Source organism: Acomys russatus, chromosome 32, assembly GCF_903995435.1.
Source record: "Acomys russatus chromosome 32, mAcoRus1.1, whole genome shotgun sequence".
Classification (NCBI taxonomy): Eukaryota; Metazoa; Chordata; class Mammalia; order Rodentia; family Muridae; genus Acomys; species Acomys russatus.
The window spans coordinates 24,737,345-24,761,259 of record NC_067168.1 but is presented as its reverse complement, the minus strand read 5'-3'; the positions used below and the strand labels follow the sequence as shown (position 1 = coordinate 24,761,259).

General features: G+C 45.0%; 1 protein-coding gene across 1 annotated transcript in view; it reads left to right on the top strand.

The window, feature by feature from the left end:
* Clstn2 (calsyntenin 2) overlaps window positions 1-23,915 on the top strand; it is a 623,041-nt gene that overhangs the window by 57,194 nt on the left and 541,932 nt on the right. The gene's annotated exons all lie outside the window — the stretch shown is intronic.

Here is a 23,915-nt window from a genome sequence, read left to right as displayed (position 1 = left end):
CCTGCTCAATTCTTACATGACACCTGACCCCAAGTGCATTCTTCCCCCAATCCCCGTCTTATATTCCTTACTGTTTAAATGGGCTTCTGGAACTGGCAAACCTCATGAAGAAATCAATAATACCTACTGGGAAGACAAGAGAGGGCAAGATGGCTCAGAGAACTATCTCTTTTCATGGATATATATCTCTCTTCATGGTGAGCTAAGAAAAATTGTTCCCTGGGATGCACGTGGTAGAATGGGAGAACAGACAGGTTGTCTTCTGACCTTTACTTGTCCTTTACACATATGTCATGCCATCCCCCACCCAAACAACACAACTATACAATAAACAAACAAACAAACAAATAAATGTTAGGATGTAAAGGAAAAATAATTATAAGGGAATAAAATTCCCCTTCTATTTCTCTTACTTCTTCATCCCCTTTAAAATTTTGGCATTCCCCTTAAATGACTCAGGTTTAAGACTCAAAGCACTTTGATTATGAAGCAAAAATAAGAGCCTCGTAGCCCTGGTGTGATGCCTTTCTTGCCCTGGCATTTGCAGGATGATTATTCCAACATGTATCACTGGCTTACACTAGCCTTGTGAGCCAGCTGAGGCCTGGAGGATTCTGATTTTGGCCACGCCCTCCGGTTTGCTCTGGAGTCATCTGTTAGGCAGGGCCAGTCTGCTGGGAGCATTCACCAGAGGAATCACATTCCCTCCTGAGCTCTCAACATCCAATTTTCCCTCAGGGACTCCGGATGACCCCGTTATCCACGAAGAGAGATATTTCTTTGGGAAATTGGTTTCCATTTTCAGCTTCCACACCTCATGGCATAACATATTTCCCACATGTCAACTTAAATATGCTGTTGTCTATCCTCATCTTCTCTTTTTTTCAGGAACCAGTGTGGGCAGACAGGGAGCCCCCACATGGCAGGGAGTGCCCAGGGCTCTCTCAAGCAGGAACCATATGGTGGCCTCACTATGCATATTATTTCCTTAGCCCACTTGTCTCTTCTCCCCTTGCCTGGGATCCCTATGGTTTTCCTCTCTAGCTTGCCTGCATCCTTGGAAAGCCCAGCCCAGCCTCTGTGTGCAGAATTCGCTCCTGCTCCATGGTAAACTGCATTCTCCCCAATACTGGATGTTGTTGTCAGATTTCATATTTTTTCAATTGTCTGAATTCATCATGAAGCTTAGGATCATGGCTTTTCAGTTTCCTAGTTGCTACAGTGGCCTCACATTTTTTAGATGTTATTATTGGCATTCCTTCCTCTGTTGTGTAAATGCTTGGTCATATCTGTGGATAGTTTTCCATTGTGTGGTATATTCCTCCCCGTCCTATTTTTTTGCTCATTTCTCAGCTATCTTCCATGTAATGACTTGTATATTCTCTTTTTTTATGAATCATCTTTTCATGAAGAAAGATTTTTTTTTTGTTGTTTTGAGACAGAGTTTCTCTGTGTAGCCTTGGCTGTCCTAGACTCACTCGCTTTGTAGACCAGGGTGGCCTAGAACTCACAGAGATTTGCCTGCCCCTGCCTCAAAGAGTGCTGGGATTATAGGCATGCACCACCATGCCCAGCTAAGAAAGATTTTTTTTTTTTTTAACTTTAACGAAGTACAGTATACAGCTTCTGGAGGTGAGATTTGTTAAATGTACAGTTTAGCACTGGTATAAGCTACAAGGCCAAAGCTTAGTAAGGGCCAGATCAGGTTCAGACCACCCTGCTGAGGATCTTCCTTCAGCCTTAGGAACAGCGTGTCCCTCCTCACAAGCGTCCTGGTTCCAGCTCTGGCTTGCCTCTGCATATACTTAGAAGCTGACAGCAAAATTTGCCTTATATCTTTGTCGCATGCAAGGGCTGCACAAAATATGAACAGGTTTATCAAAACCTTGAGGCAAACTTTAAAATAAGATTACTTTTGATGGTGAGAGGATCAGACCTAGCTTCCCTCTCTGTTCTGGACATTATGTTACGCTATGCATGCACGCCTGCGTGCACGCGTGTGTGTGTGTGTGTGTGTGTGTGTACGTGTGTGTATGTGTGTGTGTCTGTCTGTCTGTATGTATGTATATCTCCTGAATCTTTCAATAATCCCATATGTCTGCCTGTCTGCATGGGCAAGCTGCATTTGTGCTTCGGGCGGGCCTTGTGAGTTTCTGCTTTCCAGTGATGGCGAAGCTGGCTTGAGGGTCCAGACTTGTGAGACGTCAGGAACTGACTAAGATAGCATTTGAGGCATACCCCAGTAAGGCCTGACACTCTCCTTTACAACCAGAATCACTAATTGCAGGAAAACACTCTTATCACTCTTTGAACCTCCATTCACTACACAAAAAGTTTAGCAAAAGTAGCTGCTCCTGTCTTACTCTCTATTTAACTGTGTGGATCATTTGATTCCAGATCCCCAGGTTCACCTATCTCCTTCTATCCTCCCCTCCTTTACCCCTTCCTTCCCTCCTGCCCTTTTCCCTCCCTCTCTTCCTCTTCTCCTTCTTTTATCTCTCCCTTCTCTTCTTTCCTCCTGCTTCTCCCAAGATTTCTGTTGTCAGGCAAATTAATGGAAGCCTTTGACAGTTGCTGGTCTCTGTAATGGGCATTTCGTACAATTATCTCCCTGAGCAAACTCACAGTGGGTGAGCTTAGCTTTTCTGCCCTTCTGAGGGCCAACAGCAGAACTCTAATTGTTGATGAGGGCGTCTGAACTTTGGTGTTGCTGTTTGGTTTCACCTGGGGCCAATAAATGGTTCTTGGTGTCTAGTACCCTCAGCAGACATTCATCTCCTTTGAATAGCACTTAGGGCTTGTCAGAGACCCTTGATAGCTGGTGGCTCACGGTAGATATTTAGGTAACCCTCTTCCTGGAAAGTTGTATTAATGATGCAATGTGCAGGTGAAATATTAAATCAGTTGCCCAGTACACCATATAAATTTGCCAAATATTTATTATAAATTAAGGAAATAAAAGAAATCCTAGCAGTCAACAGTTAGGACAATCAAAATTTAGAAAGTTAATATTAGAATCTTTACCTCATTTTATCCATCTTGATCCATAAAACAGGGGCTACCCAAATAGAAAGGGTCAGGCAGGGGACTCCATAGAAGGCGCAGGGCCCCAAGATAGTATTTCTCCTGAAGTCTGCAGAGTGTCCCTTTATGGCTCATCATCAGAAAATGACCTGGAGAAACAACTCCCAAAGCTGAGCTTATTGTCAGGTGGCCTCACGGGCTAGCAGTTGGCTGACCCTTGCTCTAGTTAGCAGCCATCTTGCTCATCCTTGGTCTTCATTATCTTTTTGACCCAGTTTGTACTGTCTCTTATGCTGACCATAAGACAGGAAAGCCTGCTCCATAGTTCTTAATGTCTGTGTAGCTTTTGCACTCACCAAGAGCCTGTTGGCTCAGCTGAGATCTGTCTGAACTCCAAACTTGGTTTCACTCTAATCACGTGGATGTGCAGTTTTCTGCATCCCACATACTTGCCATGGTCTTTACTCTTTCAGCCTTTCCTTTTATTCTCTTTCCCTTATGGCTTTTATAGCTATGTTCTGGCTTTTCTCCTGCTATGTCCAGTTTGCTGTTGAATAATCCTGGTAAATTCTTAACTTGATATAGTGCATCTTTCAGTTCCCAAGTGCTTTGTTTTAGCCTGACATGATGTCATAGGCTTGCAATACCAGCATGTGGGAGGTGGAGGCAGGAGGACCAGGCATTCAAGCTACGTAAGGAGTTAGAGGCCAGCCTGGGCTATGAGACACTTTCAGAAAAACAAAACAAAACAAAACAAATACAAACAAAAAAGCTTTGCTGTGAAGCATTTTTATGAGTTCCAGTGTCTGTTGTCTGTTGCTTCCCTCCATCTTTGTTTTATATTGCTTGTCAGTCACAATTATTTGGAGTTTTTATCTGGCAAATTCGATAATCACGTCACCTGTGGGTCTATTTCTGTGGCTTCTGCCTTTGATTATTGATCGAATTTTCCTGACTGCATCATATTTTTATAATACGCTAGTCAATGCATATTAAAGACAACATACCAGAAGACGCTCTCCATTTCACTCTATGATGGAGCGAGAAAGGAGCTTAATTCAATGAAAATACTCTTGTATTTTACACCAGTCAGTGCTGTGATCCACAATGCTGAAGTTTCCATAGGCAGCGGGTTAAATTAGCACCTTTATTAATGTGAACTCTCTTTTGCTTTGTCACAAAATTGAGAGAGAGAGAGAGAGAGAGAGAGAGAGAGAGAGAGAGAGAGAGAGAGAGAGAGAGAGAGAGAGAGAGCACATATGAACACTGGTGATGTTGAAGGTGACTTCCTTAATGTAAACACATTACTAATCTGACCTTGGTTTCCACTTATGACAAATGCCATATGGAGATCACTCGAGAGCATGCAAACATTGATGAGGTGAGGTGAAGAAGACAGTGCTAATCTACCTCTGACCATCTGACCAGGTGGATTCCAGCAGGGGAACTCCAGAAATCACCAACTAGCCACTGTCAGGGGTGGGGGCTTGGGGGTGGGGAGGTTGAACCTCTGAGGCTAGTTGGAAGATCTGGGTGGTAGTCCTCCCTTGGAGCTAGCTTCTTGCTATTCATGGACTGTAGTAATCTTCCAGCACATTGAACCTCTGAGTTAAGTAGGAGGCAAGGGTAGGAGAAGTTGTGTAACTAGCAATGGCGATTTCTAGCCAGAAAGATCTGATTTCTAACCCTCCAATCAATACGAGGGGGAAAATCCGACATACAGAACGGTTGTAATCATTTGCTCCTGGATGTTTTGTAGCAGCCTGTGAATTGCTTGGCTTGATACTCACTGGATCCTGAGTAAAGTATAAAAAATTCAAGTGAAATGAGGGTTGTTCCTGAGGTAGAGTGCTTTACCTGGCATACACGAAGTCCTGGATTGATTACCATCATCACCAAAGGGAAACACTAGCAACCACCACCAGCAACTGAGGAGGAGCATGCCCTCTGCCTGTGGCCAGAGCTGTCATGGTATTTTCCATGTATTAGTCACCCAGCTCTCCTTCAACAATCAGTTGAAACCTAATTTTTATCCATCACAAACAAGGGTGGTTATATTGAGGTCCTCTTTCTCTCATGGCCTATGATAGGCAAGGGCGAATGTGGCTAGTCCTGCATACCAATATATCCAGGGAACAAGGAGTTTAAGCAAAGCCCTGGGAACCCAGTGATAGAGGAATGGCGCACTAGTGATGTTGTCCTGAAGATGGAGGAGGTTCATAGTATGCATCTCTGGGAGGATAGGGTCACATGGTTCATTGGCCATCACTCTCCATGTTAGGCATGATCTCAGTCCTTAACCACATACTGGACTGATTCACCACACAGCCTTCAAATGTGCATTGTTCTCTGCTCTCAGTCTCTCTGCACTTGTACTTGCTTTCTAATGACCTTGGCTTCTTACTGCTTTGGTGTTGATTCATCCTCTCAATACATTTTCATAGACTGTCCGAAATAGTCCTACCTGGACCCAAGTCTTCTCAGATCCCCTGTGCATTAGAACCTGCACACAGAGTCCCATCTGCCTTTCTTTGTCTCCCTTTGGCCCCGGTAAGTCATTTTCCTGCTTGCCTACTTTGTGCTCATTTCTTAGGTGAGTGTGTGGGAGCAAGTAAAACACAACTCCTGCTGTTGAGCAGCCAGTACTACTGGAGGAGACAAAATGTCTCAGTTCCTAATGAGATAGGACAACATTTAATTGAGTGTTGAATGGTGTGATGGTGAAAGATGCTGGCACTATTCTGATGAAGGGGATTGAAGTGAGAGAAGCAGCAGAGCCTGATTTGGGATCTGCCTTCTGTCCATCCTGGACTTTGACTAATGTCATCATCAACTGTAAATGGGACGCCACCACCATAAATGAGACCAACAGAGTTGTGAAAAGGTGCCAGCCCACACACAGCAGAATGTTGATAACCAACAAGTTCTACTGTTGACGGCTTATTCTGATCAACATTGCATATTTGATGTAGCCCAAGAGTTAACAACATTGCAACTCATTCATAATACTGCTAATATTAGCAAAATTATCATTTGGGAGCCAGAGTTAATGTATTGATATTCAATATAACATACACTTTTTTTTTTTTTGCAAAAAAAATAACAGCTCCCTGTTCAATTCACGTTGAAGCTTTGTAGATTCTCAGTGGGGTTTCCATGGATCCCTGGGAGTTAATGAGAATGTGATATTCATGACAGATGAAGATGCTGACCCACGGCTTTAATTCAAATTAGACATTTTGTGTGCATGTGTGAAATACTTTGTTTTCTCCTTGGTGGAAAATTAAATTTCAACAAAAACACTTTTGGTCACAGATTTTATAATAATTTCCTCCCACAAATCTAAAATAATCTTATAAAAAATGTGAAGCCTGATTTTTAAAAAACACCCACTAGGATGAGACCCCTCAGTAGTGAAGCTTTCCTTAGCCCATATGTGAATGCTGAAGGAAGCTGTTGTCTTCAAAGGCCCCTCCAAATCCCTGAGAGCCTCTGCAGGCACCCCCAATCTAGGTCGGCCTACATAGTGCCTCCCCATGCATTCTCCACATCATTGCTTCCTAAGGAAGATCCAGTGAGCTGCCCTAGTCCTTGCTCCTCTTTGCTGTCTCTTCTTCTTCTTCTTCTTCTTCTTCTTCTTCTTCTTCTTCTTCTTCTTCTTCTTTTTTCTTTTTTTCCTTTTCTTCTTCTCCTTCTCCTTCTCCTCTCCTCCTCCTCCTCCTCCTCCTCCTCCTGCTCTTCCTCCTCCTCCTCCTGCTCTTCTTTGGTTTTTCAAGACAAGGTCTCTCTGTGTTGGTCTTGGCTGTCCTGGACTCGTTGTGTAGACCAGGCTGGCCTCAAACTCACAGCAATCCTCCTGCCTCTGCCTCCTGAGTGCTGGGATTAAAGGTGTGCGCCACCACACCCGGCTCCCTGCTACTTCTTAATAGCTCTGAGAATCCTTGTTTATCCATTTACCTTTTGAGTCTCTATTTCTCTACTTGCAAAAGAAAAACATTCCTCAGTGTTGGCGAGAGTATTGTAAGGGTCGTGTGTAATTTTTTAAATGCAGAGTCTGATATATTATTAGAACGCAACAGACGGTAGCTCTGTAGAGGCAAGGATGAAGTGAGTGAGGCCCTCAACTGTAAACATCGAAGGAGACAACAACAAATCACAGAAGCCAAGATAAATATTGTTGAATGCAGTATTTTAGGACACCATTATATCCGTCAACATCATGCTGAGCAAAATATCAAAAGTTTTTGTTGTTTTGTTTTGTTTTGTTGAGATAGGTTTTCTCTGTGTGGCCTTGGCTGTCCTGGACTCACTTTGTAGATCAGGCTGGCCTCAAACTCACAGAGATCCATCTGCCCTCTGCCTCCTGAGTGCTGGGATTACAGGCATGTGCCACCATGCCCAGCAAAATATCAAAATTGTTAATCAAGACAAGATCAAGTTATTTTCTTTCTCTGTGTCAGGCTCTGCTATGGCACAGCATGTGCTGATAGTAATGTGTGCTTATTCTTACACCTTTATTCTTATTTGGTTCTCCAAGTTTTCTTTGGAGACTCAGGAGGTCAACGTTGTCTGTCTTAGGCACATGCTCGCCACACTCTGGGGCTTGTTGAAGCAACAGGACTCACATATTATAAGTGTGCACAGGAGTCTGTAGCCTGAATAATAGTGTAAGCTTAAACCAACCCTCTTGAGGTAGGGCGGAGGCCCTGTGGAAGTGGGTGCAGGGACAGGGCATTCAGGGTGTTGGTTACTGATGTGTTGAGCACAAGTCTGAGATCTGAAGGGTCAGTCCCCTGCACTTTCCCCTCTTTCATGTTGAGTTTACAGCAATCCAACTACAGAAATGCAACCAAGTCCCATGAAATAGGAGATTAGCTCGTTGGCTTATTTGTGCTATTTTAAAGAGGAAGGAATGAGAATAGTTTGATGCTGGCCATACAGGGCGAGCCTGCAAGGGAGGTGGGAGGTTTACCTGGCACTCCACTCAGTGGGCCTCAGCTTCCATGGACCTATGACGGGATGCTTGTGATGTGTGTTCATTCTGTGTGCCCATGTGAGGTGGCAATAAAGACATGTAACTCCTGACAGGCACCTGCTTCCTCTGCTTTTCAACTGATGATCCAATGGCCCTTCCCAGTGTGGAGTGGGGAGAAAGCTAGGTGGCTCTGTTTACCTTCCAGGTAGCGTCAGGGTTTCCCATTGGTAACACGCGTCGTATGTGACTGTGGCATCATGTGCTGATTTTGAAGCTAGCCTTTGGGAGTATAATTCTGTTAGTTTACAATTACACCACTGAGTTGCGTTAATTGGTAATGGCTACTAGGTGAACATTGCATCCTAGGTTGTGCCAGATGTAATAAGCCCAGTAAGATGTAGTTCCAGCTTCAAGAGTCTGTTTCACCCAAGTTAACCTCTTGCCAACAGTTGGTTCCAGTATTGGATGCGTAGAGTTGGGAGTATGGTTTTGTGTGGTGATGGCCTGTTTCTTACCCAATTCCTTGAGTTTGTCACATGATTGTCCAATGCTTTCTCAATGGAACAACTGAACTGTGTGAATTTCTTCATGAGCCAGGCAAATGCAACCATATCCCAGCATTCCCCCCTCCGTGTGTGTGTGTGTGTGTGTGTATGTGTGTGTGTGTGTGTGTGTGTGTGTGTGTGTGTGTGTGTGTGTGCTTGTTGCTGGGGAATGAACCTAGGGCCTAGTGTGTATGACAGATAATCTACCTATATCTTCTGGCACTTTCTTTTCCTTTTCATCAGCCACCTCCTGCCCTTGTAGTCTGCCTTACTGACTTCCTCACCCTCTTGTGTGTACTTTCCATGAGTAAAGAGCCTGCATCCTGTTTCACAAGGTGTCTCAAAAAAGGTGGGAGCCACTTTGCTCATACAGGGCATGTGGAGTGCAATGCAGGATACAGCAGCTGTTCTTGAAAGCTATCGAGGTCCCTCTAGACACAGTTAACACCATTTGGCCAGCTCTCCATAGCACCTGCTGTCTGCTCTCTTCAGACTTGCATGGATCAGAGCCAGAGCTTTCCTCCATCAGGATTTCCAGAGTTTCAAAGTTAACAGAATTTTCTTAATGACATGAACAATCAGAGGATTATAATTTGGCTGTGAAAGGACATCAGAGAATCCGTTGTGTTATTTGCCCAGCACATGCTTTCAGTGATGGCAGTCACAGAGCTGGCTGTGTTTGTGTCCAGCCAGTGGCTTGATTGGAGACCATAGTTGCTGTTATGTTAAACCATCAGAGAAACATGGACAGTGCAATCAGTCACCCTAGAAATTGATCCAAATGGCATTTGCTTTGCAGATTTTCCCAGATATTTAGATGTTTGGCACACGAAGATCTTTATTCAGTTAAAAATTTTGGCACCATACAACTGTAAGCCTTTCTGGCTTCATTTTTGCCTGAATGTAAATGTTTTCCTTTGCTAATATTTAACTAATGTGCTGTGTTACCGATAGCTGAGTAAATAATAAGTGTGGGATGGACTCATGTTAAGCATGCTTTTTTTTCTTGCTGTGACATTGAGGGCAGATCTATCTGCCCACAGTACTCAAAGGAAGGCTATTTTCTATGCATTGCACCCACATGATCACATTATTTTCTGCTCTCTCCTGAAGCCCCATTTTTCTAATCACAAGTGTTGATCTTTACAATTGACCTTGCTAAGTCCTTGCTTGCCTTGAATAGATCCTAAAAGTTTATTCCCTTTGTGCTAGTAGCTCATATACATTTTCTATAATAATAATAATAATAATAATAATAATAATAATAATAATAATAATAATAATAATAATAATGCTAATACTACTACTACTACTACTAATAATAATAATACCAGATAGTTCAGACAGGCAGATGCAGAAAAGAATTTCAAATCACCAATAATCCCATCACCCAACAACAATAATGAACGTGAATGTTTTGTTTGGTGTTTATCTGCTCAGACATCTTTATTTGCCGTTCAATCAGCTAATATTTATTGAATTCCTATTTTGTGCTCAGCATGGAGTCATCCTACATATATATATATTCTTTGAGACTTGCTTATTACTTCTGGAAATGTGGGTCTTTTTCCACATCAGTAAATGTGTTTATAGTATCGTTTACAATAGTTTTCAGTAGTAAGCGCCTATTGACATCCCTTGTCATTAGTTTTTTCCAGTTATTGCTGGCTATTGCCATTTTAAGCATTCTTGCTGCGAAAAAGTCCTTGTAAGTGTTTCTCTGCGCGCTCATCCAATCAGATCAGAAGGTTTTTCATGCATATTACTTTCCAGGTACAAAACATGAAGCAGAAACCCCATATAACCCTCCTAAGGAAATGTTCCATTGCTCCTGAGTCACTGGAAATAAAATGACCATCTCCGCAGTGGCCTTGCCCACTGTTGCCCAGCCCAGAGCTGTCTCTTGAGGCAGTTGGATTGACCATCAGTTTCAGTTTAAACATGGTCCTTTGAGAAAGTCCTTCTTGACAACCCCCAGCCTGGGTTTGCATTCCTTCAACAGCAGTCCCAGACATCTAAGGGTCCTGGTGTCATCACCAAACACAGACAACTGGTCTCTTCAGGGCACTGCAGTCTTTTCAACGAGCTAACCTTATCAGGCATGTATATTTTGTTGAATGGGTGAGAGTGGCGTGTGTGTGCCTTTGGAAAATGCCCTACTTAGCTTTAGTCTGACACAGTCTAGCATCTCCTGAGAAGAAAGATTCCACTGAGGGATTATCTGGATCAGCTTGGCTTGTGCATGTGTCTGTAGAAGACTGTTTTGAATCATTGATGTAGGAGAGGCCAGCCCACTGTGGGTGGCACCATTCCTCAGGCAGCTCCTCCTGGGCCGCATCAAAAAGCTAGCTGAGTAGGAACAGGGAGCAAGCCAGAGGAGTATGTCAGCCTCCAGCTTTCCTCCATGATTTCTGCTTGAGTTCTTACCCTGGCTTACTTCACTGATGGTCTGTGCTGTGGGAGTGTAAGATGAAACAAATCCTTTCTTCCCCTCAGTGGCTTTTGGTTATGGCATTTGTCACAGCAATGGGAAGCAAACTGGAGCAGAAATTATGCCCCTCCTCCTTTAGCCTTTCTCTCTCTCAGAAAGGGTATCCTAATTAAAGCTTGCCCTCCCTCTACTTTTTCCAGTCCCTCCCCACCTCCTATCCCGTCAGGATCCATCCGCCCCTTTCTGTCTCTCATTAGAAGACAAACAGGCTTCTAATGGATTATAAAGAAATAAACTATAATAAGATAAAACAAACACTAATGTACTTGATCTGCAATGGTGTCCTGCCTGCAAGATATACTAGCACAATGGTGGCCCAAAGCTTGTGGGAGTAACCAACCAAAACAAACAAACAGAAGCAAAAGAGCCCAAGGAAACGCACAAGGAACAGATGGAGATGCAGAGACCCACTTGCTCACACACTCAGGAATTACATAAAAACACTAAATCGGAAGCCATAATATATACTCAAGTGTCCTGTAAAATAAAAAAAAAAGAGGAGAATATACATAAATAAAGTAAAATAAAAATAAAATTGAAACAAAAGAAAATAAAACAAACAAACCAAAAAGTGAGCAAACAAACAAACAAAAAACCAAAACAACTTTATAAGACAAGGAACATTCAATGATGCAGTTGAGTGTGTTTTCTGTTGTTTGCCTACTGTTGGGCACGCAGCCCATCTACTTAAGAGTAGCTTGTTTCCTCAGTGAAACTCCCTTGGAGAAAACTGTTTGATTTGAAGTTGACTACCAGCTTCTGGGTTAGAGATGGGAGTATGTGTCCACTTCTCCTTTCAGTTAGACACAGTGGTCAACATATCTACTTTCATGTCAGTGCTGTGCTGTTTTTATTACTATGGCTCTGTAGTACAACTTGAAATTAGGGTTAGTGAGACATGCAGCAGTTAGTGTATTATTCAGGATTCTTTTAGCTTTCCTGCTTTTCTTTTGTTGTTGTAGTTTCGCTTTGTTTTACTTTTGTGTGTGCACATTTCTACTTGAAGCTGAAAATTTCCCCTTCAAGATCTGTGAAGAATTGTGTTGGAATTTTGATGAGGATGATATTGAATCTGGATTGCTTTTGGTAGGATGGTCGTTTTTTACTATATTAATTTTTCAACTTATGGTATCTTCTTCAGTTTCTTTCTTCAGTGTCTTAAAGTTTTTATCATACAAATTGCTTGGTTAGATTGACTCCAAGATGTTTTATATTTGTTCGTCAGTTTATTGTTTGTATATAAGAAGTCTATTGATTTCTGTGAGTTAATTTTGCATCCAGCTACCTTACTGAAAGTGTTTATTAGCTGCAGGGGTTCCCAGGTGGAATTTTTAGGGTCACTTACACATTCTATTTTCACCTTCTGTCTTCCAGGAGAGGAGACCTAGGTTACTCCCCTTTTCTCATGTAGAGTCTATCCAAGATAATATGAGGAAAATCCCTACTCCCAAACTCTTCCTGAGCTTGGGCTTTGGCTTGCGAGACCTCTCCACCTACATGCTTTGCTGCCTATGCTTAGTTTGAAAATTGTCCAAGTGACACCCGACTTCGTTGCTGTCATCACCCAACCTTCAACACTTTGTTGCTTACGTGATGAGCTGAAAAGAGAAGGGCTCTTCATAGTCTAGGATTGACAATGCCTGTCCTCCCTGTCTCAGGTGACCTGAGAATTGAAGTGTTTAAGGTGGGCACCGGCTGAAAGGACAGAGTCTGACATCTGCAGAAGCCAGTCCTCCCACATGTCCAGGACAGGTTGTTGCCCTGCGTGCAGGCTGCTTCTGCAGATGCTCCTCAAGGGTCCTGCCCTCCGAGGCCTCTGGCCCTGAGCTAAGGGGCTGTTAACCTGGCTGCTTACCAGGAAGAGGTCTTTCCAGGGCTTCAGAGTCCCTTGATTGGTATTTTGTTTGCATAGTGACAAGGTCTGCAAATCTACAGCCAGATTTGTTACAAGTGGCATGGCAGGACGTCTGCCTATGGTTTGAATGTGTGGCTGGGTCTTGTGTTTTCTCTACTATGTAGTACCAAGCCTGCCTGGGCTGGATGCTTAAAAAGTGCTTGCCAAAGGCAAGAGAAGGGATGAAGAAGCAAAAAGGGAAAGACAAGTGGGCATTTAAAACAGGAGTCTGCGGGCAAGTGAAGGGAGGGGATGGAGGAAAGATACACAGAATGACCTCATGCTCATCAGGTCAGGATATGGAAGACAATGAGAAAGCACATGTGCTTTTCCAAGGATGAGGTGTCTAGAGCTTTTTAGCAAAGGCACTAAAGTCCCCAACATTTTATTCTTTCATCCAGCACCCAGCCTGTGCACGTAGGGACTGTAGATAGCATATCAGTGTTGCGAGAGAAACTAAAGGGACTGGATACCCGCTCCCTGGATTATGTAGTTTATATAATCCAGCAACCATTACACACTTGCAAGCAGGCTTGTGTTCCAGGTTACCAGCTGGAGCTGTGCCTCATGTCCACTTCCAGCTGCAAGGAAGAAGAGACATTTGGCCTTTTCAGCCTCCATAGTAATCCGGCCAACAGGCAGAGATGGAAATGGCTGTTCAGAGAGAGACAGAAAGCTCTGTGGATCCCCTGGTGGCTTTAGCAGGGTGGAAGGTTGAATCAATACAATGAGAAGTGGAGGGCAAGGGACACTGGGAAGAAATGGAGGAGTCTGGGCTTCCCAGGGATGTCTGAAGAGCAGAAGGTACAGTGGGCATAGAGACTGGGGCTGGATTTTGTGGCCTTAGGATGGAGGAGTGAAGGGGATGACTGTGCATAACCTAGTTCAGGCAGCAGGAGGAGGATGCTGTCTGCGGTGGTGATGGATGCAAGCCAGGAGGTCTGCCAGCAGGTGGACAAACTAAGGACAAATGGAGGGAGGGAAAAGAGCTTCCTCAGGGATATCACACATGGGGACAGCCAAGAAGGTTGACAGGGCAGAGCAGAACGGTAGGGCCCTTCCTTTCAGCAGATATTTATCACGTAATGTCTTCGGGCCAGGAATTAAATACAGACATACTACAGAATGATCCCTACTGAAACTTGATGAATCTCACTGTGGAACACAAAAGCCCAGAAGGTTCTGCAGCTCTGGAGCTAGGGCCAGGTCCGCAGGTGCGGCGGTGGTGATGCTGGGTAGGAAAAGGCATCTGCTGAGCAGGTTTTTGGGCTTGAGCCTTGCTGCCTCCCTTTTCTCTTTGTTTTGGCTCCCCGGGATCTGAAGGTTGTTTCCAAGGGAGGGTGGGGGACAGAAAGCAGCGCACAGAGACATGGAGACATGTGGGTGACGTTGGAAACGTGCTGTTCAGTGCCAAATACCGAAATATCTTCCCTGAGGCTTCTGAGGTCCAAATATATAAAACTGCATCTATGAACGCAGCCTGGTACTTTGCAGACAACACCGCGCTTAGATCCCAAGTTTTAATTTAAGAAAATCTCATTGCAAAATACTAAAAATGTTCCCGAACACAAATAGCAGAGAGGGCCTGCCCGAGTTACCAAACTCAAAAACGGAAAGTGTAGAAGACACCGTGGAAAATGAACCAGTTGAATAAGCAATGCCGATGATTTTTCCAGGGGTCACCAACCTGTGTAACAGGTGGGGGTGGGGGAGGCGGCTTCTGTGTGTGCCTTCTTCCACGTGGCTGGCTGGAGCGGCCATGTTCCCTTGTCTAAGTTCTGTAGAGCCATGTGAGCCAGCCACCACTCGATCCCTCAGTCCTGGCTTTCTTTCCTCTGGAAAGGTAGAGGGATGCAGCTGCTTCCCCAGAAGGGCAGGTATGAGGAGCACCTGCATAGGTGGAAAACAAGTGGTCCTTGGGAATCTGGTGCTTAGGGAGGCGGTATTATGGGAGGATAGGATGGTGGAGGGTGTGACTTTACTTTGGAAACTATGGACAGTCTCGGAGAGGTGATGTTAAGCAGAGAGCTAAGATTGTGGAGGGGAGGATAATGTGGGTATAGAGGAGAAAGAGTATCAAGGTCACAGGTCTTCAGGAAGGCATGGGCTTGCATGTCTGAGGACAACGGGGAGACTGTTGGCTAGGCCAGAAAGACAGATGGAGAGAGGAACTGGCAAAAGGTTATGTCCTAAGTGGTAGGGTGGGGAGGGCCATGCTGAGTCTTAGGCCATTGGAATGACTTTCAGTTTTACTCAGCGTGAAATAGGGCTTCATGGTAGGATTTTGAGCAGAGGAGTGACCTGATCTGGTTTCAACATTAGGGCAGCTATCTGGCTGTGTGAAGTGTCTGCTTGTTGCACATTCACAGGGGCCGCTGGACACTGGGCCTGCATCTCAGAGAAGCGTTTTGAACTCATGCACTTCAGCCAGCTTTGGCCTCCTGTCTGCATTCACTTCTCTTGCTCATGTCTCATGGGTACAGTTTACATCAGCCAAGAATCTGTGAAGCTAGAAAATCTCCAGTCCTGTAAGAGACTATTTGAAAATCTGCCTGAACTTTGCCCAGGAGAAAGAGTGTCTTTATGACTCTGGTCAAGGAACATACTGTGCTCTGTCCAGAAGGGATATTCTACTCTGTCTCCCACAGATGCTTATTTATAAACACCAAGGCTTATTATACAGGAAGAACTGACCTTATACTGTGACGTCTAAACAGGGAGAAGATGGGAAAACAGGAAGGATGAGGAAGTAAGTGGATGGTGTGCAGGACCATAGTCTCAGTGTGCTCCATAGGAGGACCAAAAATAAGTCTAGGTTTAGACCTGAACAATGTCAGGCACGGGTGAATTTCTGTCAGTCTAGCTGGAACACACAATAGGAAGAATGGGTGTGTGGAGAAAGACCAGGGTGGTAGACAGAGTTTTAAGCCTGTGAATTGGCCCAAGCTGAGGCTTGAAACTGAGCCCAGGGCCTGCCAATCACACCTGTGTGACTGCTCTGGTCAGAGATGAGGGACTCCTTGCGGAAGCATGCTGCCAGCCATCTTGCTCACCACTTGTCCTCTGACTATAGTCACTGACTTTGAGCACCTTAATTGAAGCTTGCTCAGCAACACTGTACAGCCTCTGCCATAGGCAAGGCCCTTCTGGGCACAGCTGAGATGGACACACACCAGCTGCCAAGGGTCCTCAGCTCAGGAGGTCAGTCTGGTCAAATCTGCAGGCACTGTACTCAGGACTTGGGCCTTTATTTAGGCATAGAAGAAGATCTGGCTGCTGGACAGGAAGTAGCTGGTACAGTGACTTGGATGGGTAAGCACTTGGAGCTTTTATGAGCTTCAGGACATGAAATTACTGGAGAGAAGGAAGTTGGCAAGAAACAGGGAGAGCAGGGCTGGCCTTGAAATCTTTCCATATGCCAACCCAAGAAACTTGGCAGCCTTTCAAACTGGCACACAACCCACTGAATGGCTATATACAATCTAATAAGAAACAGCCACTGTTTCTAAGTGAGGAGAGATGGATGGAGACAGTATGGGAATAGATTATAGCGAAGGCATTGTTTCATGTGTGCCAGGCTTGTGTCCTGGACCTGTGCCTTTGTATTATCCTCGCTGTAATCCTGTTAAGTGTTTAGAAGATCTAGTTATATGTTCTCAGCTGATAAAGTATGTAGTGGTTTGGCATCTTATCCCTGGAGATGGTCTGAGTCTGACCGAGTGGCCTTGAAATAGTGACAGCCTCCAGTAGAGAGGTCGTAGAGTTCTCTGTAATGGGGGAAATCTGCAAAGTGCTGGCAAGAAGGGCACACATATGCACACATGTAAACACACTAGCATGCGCATTTGGAGGGATACAGAGAGGGGGAGGGAGGGAGAGATAGATAGATAGATAGATAGATAGATAGATAGATAGATAGATAGATTGAAGTTTTGAGAGCAAGGAGGTTGAGTTGGAGAGAGAGATAGCATTGTGGTCAGAAAGATTCCGCAAGGGTAGACCTGTGAAAGTGATGCCATGATAATAGATCATATACTCCCAGCTAGAGAGATGACTGAGTGGGTAAAGTTTTGGCAACACAGATATGAAGACCTGGGTTCAAGTATGCAGAACCCGTGTGAAGTCAGGCACCTTACTGCACATCAGTAACCCCAGTGCTCTCGAACTGAGATGGGAGGTAGAGCCTAGGAGATTCTGTAGCCTGCAGGGCAGCTAGCCTGTTGTACATGGCAGTGAGCAACAAAAGAGAGACCCTGTCCCACACAAACTGGAAGAGGAGGCCTGACACCTGAGGTTGTCTTCTGACCTCCACATGCACTCTACGGCATGAATGTATGCACACACACACACACACACACACACACACACACACACACACACACACACACACACACCACACCTATCTCTGACCTTCTGGAGGTACTAGCTGTGTGGTTCCAGTCCTGTCTCCTCTCTGGTCTACACAGCACCTTACAAAGCCTGAGCTGGGTGGGCTTATTCTCCATTTATCAGGTGTCTGTCTGTGTTGAGGTGGACAGAGAACAGACAAACTAAATACACCAGGGTAGGGTCACAGCAAACTCTCCATGCCCAGGATGCAGTGATGTCTTCCAGCAGAAGGGGAGAAGTGGCTCTTCAGATGCAACCCATGTGAAGGAGCCATGGAGTGGTGGGCCTCATTGTATCAGCCCACTTTGTAAGCCAAGATGGGCTGCAGATCTTATATGGATTTTTCTTCTCTCTTTAGGAGACTTAGACCAGTGCCCTAAGGCTGAAATACACTTCAGGGCCTGGGAATTCTTGAAGTGACTTGTCCGGGGGTAGTTGTGAGCACATGGCTTGTGCCAGAGATAGTTTTTCCCTAAATAACTGCAGCAGGAATGGGACATGACGTCTTGGTAGCCGTGCAGACCAGTCCTAGTACAATTTATTTTTGCTCTTTTTGTTTATTTTAAGAATAGAAGTAGAGTGGTATGTTCTTCGAGGCTGGGAAACGGATCTAAAATTATGAAGTATTACTTCAGGGTATCCCTTTTCTCCACATTTTTTTTTCAGAAAAGAAGTCACCATGCCATCATTCGTTCCTTACACTGGGCGGTAGCAGCTGGGCAGTTGGCTCTGCTCTGCTGTGTGTGTTGTCTAGAAGATGTTTTTAAAGCAGTAGAACGCTTCTGCTCAGGCGCCTCATCCCAGATGGAATCCCCTTGAGGCTGCATTAGGACAGACACTCCCTAAGACAGTCCTCAGATTTGAGGGGACACACTTAGCCTAACTCTGGGAGCAGCACTATTTACAGCTGTTTTCCCTGACGGAGGTCCCTCCTGTATGTAGGGGCCTGTGTATGCTGTGAAACCTGGGACAGAAGCTGGAGTGCATTGGAGCTGAGTGAGTTATCGGCTAGCCCTCCTCTAGGCATATAGTCCGTTTCTGAGGCACAGTGTGAGCCCCTGTCTCCCTGGAAGGGCCAAAGGTGCAGAGAACTACCATATATTAAAGCCTCACTGAAGAAGAAGGCAGGAGGATGGTGAGTAGAAGGAACAGAGTAGCCTGTGGGTTGTCCCAGTTCCAGGCCGAGCTCCTACATCGGCTCTAGGACCCTGACCAGTCACGTCTATAAAGCGCTTTACATCTACAGAGGAAGACCCAGGCACTAGAGAGCTTGGGAAAGTCACAGAGGATTGTCCCCTTTATCTTCATTCTTTGTGTCAAATTTGTCTGGATAAAGTGGCAAGGTTAGTTGTTGTACGCTAGCAATGGAAATGCAACTTCAGGGCGTGGTCCAGCTCCCCACCCTCCTACATCTCCCACGAGTCACGTGTACAGCATAATAACTGACAGTAGACACTTGGTCTCCTTAATAATAGACACAGATATTCCTCACCATTACAACAGGGTTAGGTCCCAGGCACACCCCATAACTGGAAAATATCCTAACTTGCAGAAGCGTTTAGTACGCTCAGCCTGCTGAACCCCACAGCTTGGCCACATCACACGGCAGCATGATGTGTAGTTTCCTTATTGGCTGTAGGTAGCAACAGCCATGGCTGGTCTCACTGCCCATCACCGAAAGTGAGTGTCATGCCAGGTATTGCTAGGCTAAGAAATAATGAAACTTCAATATTATGCTATTAGAGGTACACTCTGGCTATTGAGTTACCGGTGCTTTCTTACCATTACAAGGTCAAAAGACATAAGTTGGGATCATTTCAAGTTGAGGGCTACCTGTATTTATTGATAAATATCACATTACAGGTGAAACCCAACTTTGTTTTGTTTTGTTTTGTTTTGTTTTGTTTTGTTTTTCAAGACAGGATTTCTTTGTGTAGCCTTGGCTGTCCTGGACTCTCTTTTTAGACTAGGCTGGCTTCAACCTCATTGAGATCCGCCTGTCTCTGCCTCTTTGAGTACTCAGATTACAGGTGTGTGCCACCTGGCCAACTTCCATGTTCTTTAATGCTGGTATTATTTGAAGTATTTCCTGAACTGAGACACAATGCCTTTTTTTTTCTAGACTCTGGCCTTCTTTGGGGTTCTCTTCCCATTGTTTCAAGATGTGTTCCAATAGCATCGTCCCAGGGTCTCCCCCACTCGGAAGTTTTGGAGTCCTCTGCCTGGAGCCATGCCACTCTTGTGTCTGTCTCAGACAGAGGAGGAAGCTAAGCCCTGTTTCCATGTCAGGCCTCATCCTGAAGGCTTCATCCTGTCTTCTGTGGTAACAGATGGTGTTGATGGTCAGCTTTATGTGTCTTGTTGCCTAAGCTAAGCTGCCTAGAATTTGGCTAAATATTATTCTGGATGCTTCTGTGAGGTATCATTTTTTAGATATGTTTAACATTTAAATTGCTGGACAGCTTAAAGTGGCTTTTTTGTGTGCATTCTGAGTATTTTTGAAAGATGTCCTCCACTGAACAAGAAGGGGTTCTGATCCTAAGTGCCTTTGAAATTTGGTGATGAAAATAAACTCTTCTTGGGGTCCCCTGAATCACATAGACAATTAAAAAAAACATTTTGGTTCCCTCAATTCTCTCTTCACACACACACACACACACACACACACACACACACACACACTCACACACACACATGCATGCACACACACATTGTTCACACACATGCACACACACATGCACATACACATGCACACCTCTGTCTCACACATACACATAGACTATTAGATTGGTTTCTCTGGAGAACCTATAGTATGCAGATGGCATAGTTGGGTCTCTTAAAGAAATGTTTGCCAGACATATTCCCAGGAAAAGCTCTCTGGGCCCAGCGTACTTTTGGATGAGCCTTTGGTGAATGTAAATTGAAGAAAAGCCATGATTGAATTTGTGTTATAGAAAAATGCTGGGGAAGGTCTGAGAGAGCCTGGTATTAGGAGGACGTCGAGAATGATCGATTGGTGGCAGCAATGGGCATGGAGCAGAGAGGGGTGGTATAGGATGGCACTAAAGCAGAGAGACCTAGATGGATGAAATACATGGGTGAAAGAGAGTTTCAAGGTGACTGAGGTCTCAGCTGAAATGAACACACAGGTGGTGAGGATGTGAGGATGACAGGAAGCAGAGATGATGACGGCTGGGGTAGCAGTTTAGGGGATAAAGTGGCTTTTCTATGTGGCATGTCACCTTGGGAGGAGCCCCTAGGGTATCTGTGGGAGCTCCCAGGAAACAGATTGGAAGTGGGAACAACTGGTACGTATGTGTATGTTGTTGGTGGGGGAGGTGGGAGGGATGGACCTGTGAACTGTGCAGAGTCCATCTCTGGTTTCACTGAGCTGGTTTTCCACAGGACGATATCTGCAGTGCCCTCCTGAGGCCTGCCATCCAAGAGCCTGCAGACACAAAGTCTATATTGGCAACGCTGAGGTGGCAGTGGGGACATCAGTGCCTGTCACTAGGACTAGGAAAAAGTGTTAAACACCATCTGGTGCCAGCCAAGAAAAAGAAGAGAAGAACAAAAGACCCCGTTAGAACATCCCACACTGATGAGAAGAGGCTTGTTGCTAATAGCAGAGACAGCCCTCTGCGAGTACCAGATGCAGATGTGCATGCTAGGCAGAACCCACATGTGCATTATGGACAGCAGCATCTCTCTAGGTCCATTATGGTACTTTCAGTTTAACCTATAATGCATTCCCCTTCCATTCTGTGACATCTGGGCCATTCCCATTGACAGAGGAGGACGGTGATGGGAGCACGCCTGCAGATAAGCTCAGCGTGCCACTGGGGAGGTAGGCTGCTGCTCTGCCCCGTGCCGGATTCTCTATGGTTTTTCTTCAGCACCCAGTGAACCCCAGGTTCTCTGGCCCAACTAGCATTGGCAACTCCTCTTCTCCAGGCCACCCTGAAAGGCAGGACTTTGACACTGGTTTGTGGATGCAGCTGTCTAAGTACATTATCTAAATCGTTATGGATCACCCTGGGTAATGGCAAAAGTAAAAACCGCTGTTCTCTCAGTGAATAAATCCTTGGTGTTGATCAATCATTGCATGGCGTAGATTCTTTTAATAGGCACAATTTACACAGCGGCTTGGCAGACTGCTTTGTCTACTAATTGCAGTTGGAAAGTGAATGCTGATCTCTGCTGTGCTGTAAAAATGTAAACTCTGAACGACTTAAATGCCCGCGTGTGCTCTTCTCCACCCAGCACTCATTTTTACCTAATATTTAGATACAAATCAGGGGAAAAAAATCTACTCCCGGTGAGATGATAACTTTTATGATATGAGGCTCAGTGCTTCTCCCCGGTGATGCCTGATGCATCTGGTAGCCATGGTTTCCCTTGGTCTCCACCCTTGAGAGAAGCATCCTTGTTAGCTCCGTGGACCATCTCAGCCTCCTGAGTGCTAGGATGTTATTGCATCCTCTTGAGGACCCTGAGTTATTACCCCCTGTGGCTCACTCATGCTCCTGTGAGCTGATGGTATCTGGAGGTTCTCAGGAGACTTGCCCTTAGCATAGAAGGCTATAGAAGTAGATTCTGGTGACAGATGCTTGCCAGTGAGAGGGCAAAAGCAGTCTAGGCCCACTGAGTCAATACAGGTTGACTGCACGACTTGGCTTGCCTGAAGCAACATAATGAGATAGGCGAGCAGGACACTGTGATTGGCTGTCAGACACTTGGCAGATCTGTCAAAAACTTCCTTCATTATAGGGGCAGCTGTGCATATGTACTTGATACTGTAGTGTGGTTCTTGGTACAGTGTGTGGAGGAGGAGTGTCTGTAATTCGGGGCTGGATTTTAATTTGTGTCTGGGTTGCACTAAGTGGTTTCACACATCTACTTTGGGGTGACCTGAGGGGCCCTCATCATCCAAGTCTAGAAGTTTCATTCTCATCCATTGTGTCTGATAATCCACTCATGAGATGTGCATTTCTTTGAAGTTCAAGGAGACTGATGCTAACCTCCAGATGAGAGGGATCTTATAAGGATTTCTCATGTGAACATTTTTTTGTTGTTGTTGATTAGAGTGTGGAGTGACAGAATGTCAAAAGAGGGACATTTGGTATTGAGAACACTACAGACCAGAGTGAGCATAGGATTCTACAGGTTGTGTGGTGGGTACATGGAAACCTGCATATAGATCTTCCCATGTTGGACAAACGTGACACAGGACAGAGTATTCTGAACAGAGTAGGAAGAAGATTATATTGGGAACTGTGGGTCTAAACATGGGTAGCAGGGTCACTGGGAAGTGGCAAATGAGGAATAGTTTGTAGCTGGTGAATAGCTAGGGAGCTCCAAAGAGCTCTGAAGGAGAGAAGAGATGCTCATGGGTGCTGGAGCCCCATATGCTTATGGCCCCTCACGTTATAGGTGACCCTAGATAAAGGCTGGCAGCTTGCTGTGTCAAGGGAGAAAATGAAAGGCCTCAGAAGGTCCAGTCCATCTCTATGTGCAGGGGAGAGCCTCTGAGAGGACTCTTCCTCCACTGTGCATAGGGCTGTCTCTCTGACTTCTGGGTTCCAGGCTCTATAGTGACATGCAAGGAGAAAGGACCTGCTCCAGTGGCCAGACCTGTTGTTGTATGTAACATGTGGGCCATTTTCTCTGAACTGATGTCTTGGCCCACTTTTGATCTTGTAGCAGAAAGGGCCCAAAGTCACTTTTAAATGAGATTTATTTATTTATTTATTTATTTAAAAAAATTTTATTTTATTAATTTATTCATGTTACATCTCAATGGTTATCCCCTCCCTTGTATCCTCCCATTCCTCCCTCCCTCCCATTTTCCCCTTACTCCCCTCCCCTATGACTGTGACTGAGGGGGACTTCCTCCCCCTGTATATGCTCATAGGGTATCAAGTCTCTTCTTGGTAGCCTGCTATCTTTCCTCTGAGTGCCACCAGGTCTCCGCATTCAGGGGACGTGGTCAAATATGAGGCACCAGAGTACGTGTGAAAGTCAGACCCCACTCTCCACTCAACTGTGGAGAATGTCCTGTCCATTGGCTAGATCTGGGTAGGGGTTTGAAGTTTATGGCCTGTATTGTCCTTGGCTGGTGACATAGTTTGAGCGGGACCCCTGGGCCCAAATCTGCCTATCATAATTTTCTTCTTATAGGTTTCTAGGATCCTCTGGATCCTTCAACTTTGCCATTCTCCCATGCTTCTCTCATCTAGAGTCCCAATAGCAGTTAACCCAGAAGCAGAAAGAGTTAAATGGCATATGCTCACTTATATCTGCATACTAGCCCAAGGGCTCATGTCCCATGAAAGTCTTCACTAACCAGGAAACTGGGACAGAGGGGAGGACATCCTATTAAATGAGATTTAAAACCAAACCAACTGATTCAATGTAGGCAAAATCAAGAGCATAATTAACTGTGATTTTTCTTGCGGGGTTTAGATATTTTATTGAGTGCTAAATATTTACAGACACCAATTTTTTCCTTGCTGCCAGCAGAAAAAGTCTCAACATAGCATCATGAGTAGGTTCCAGTTGAAACAGTGTATGATGTATGTAACTGGCCCATAGAGT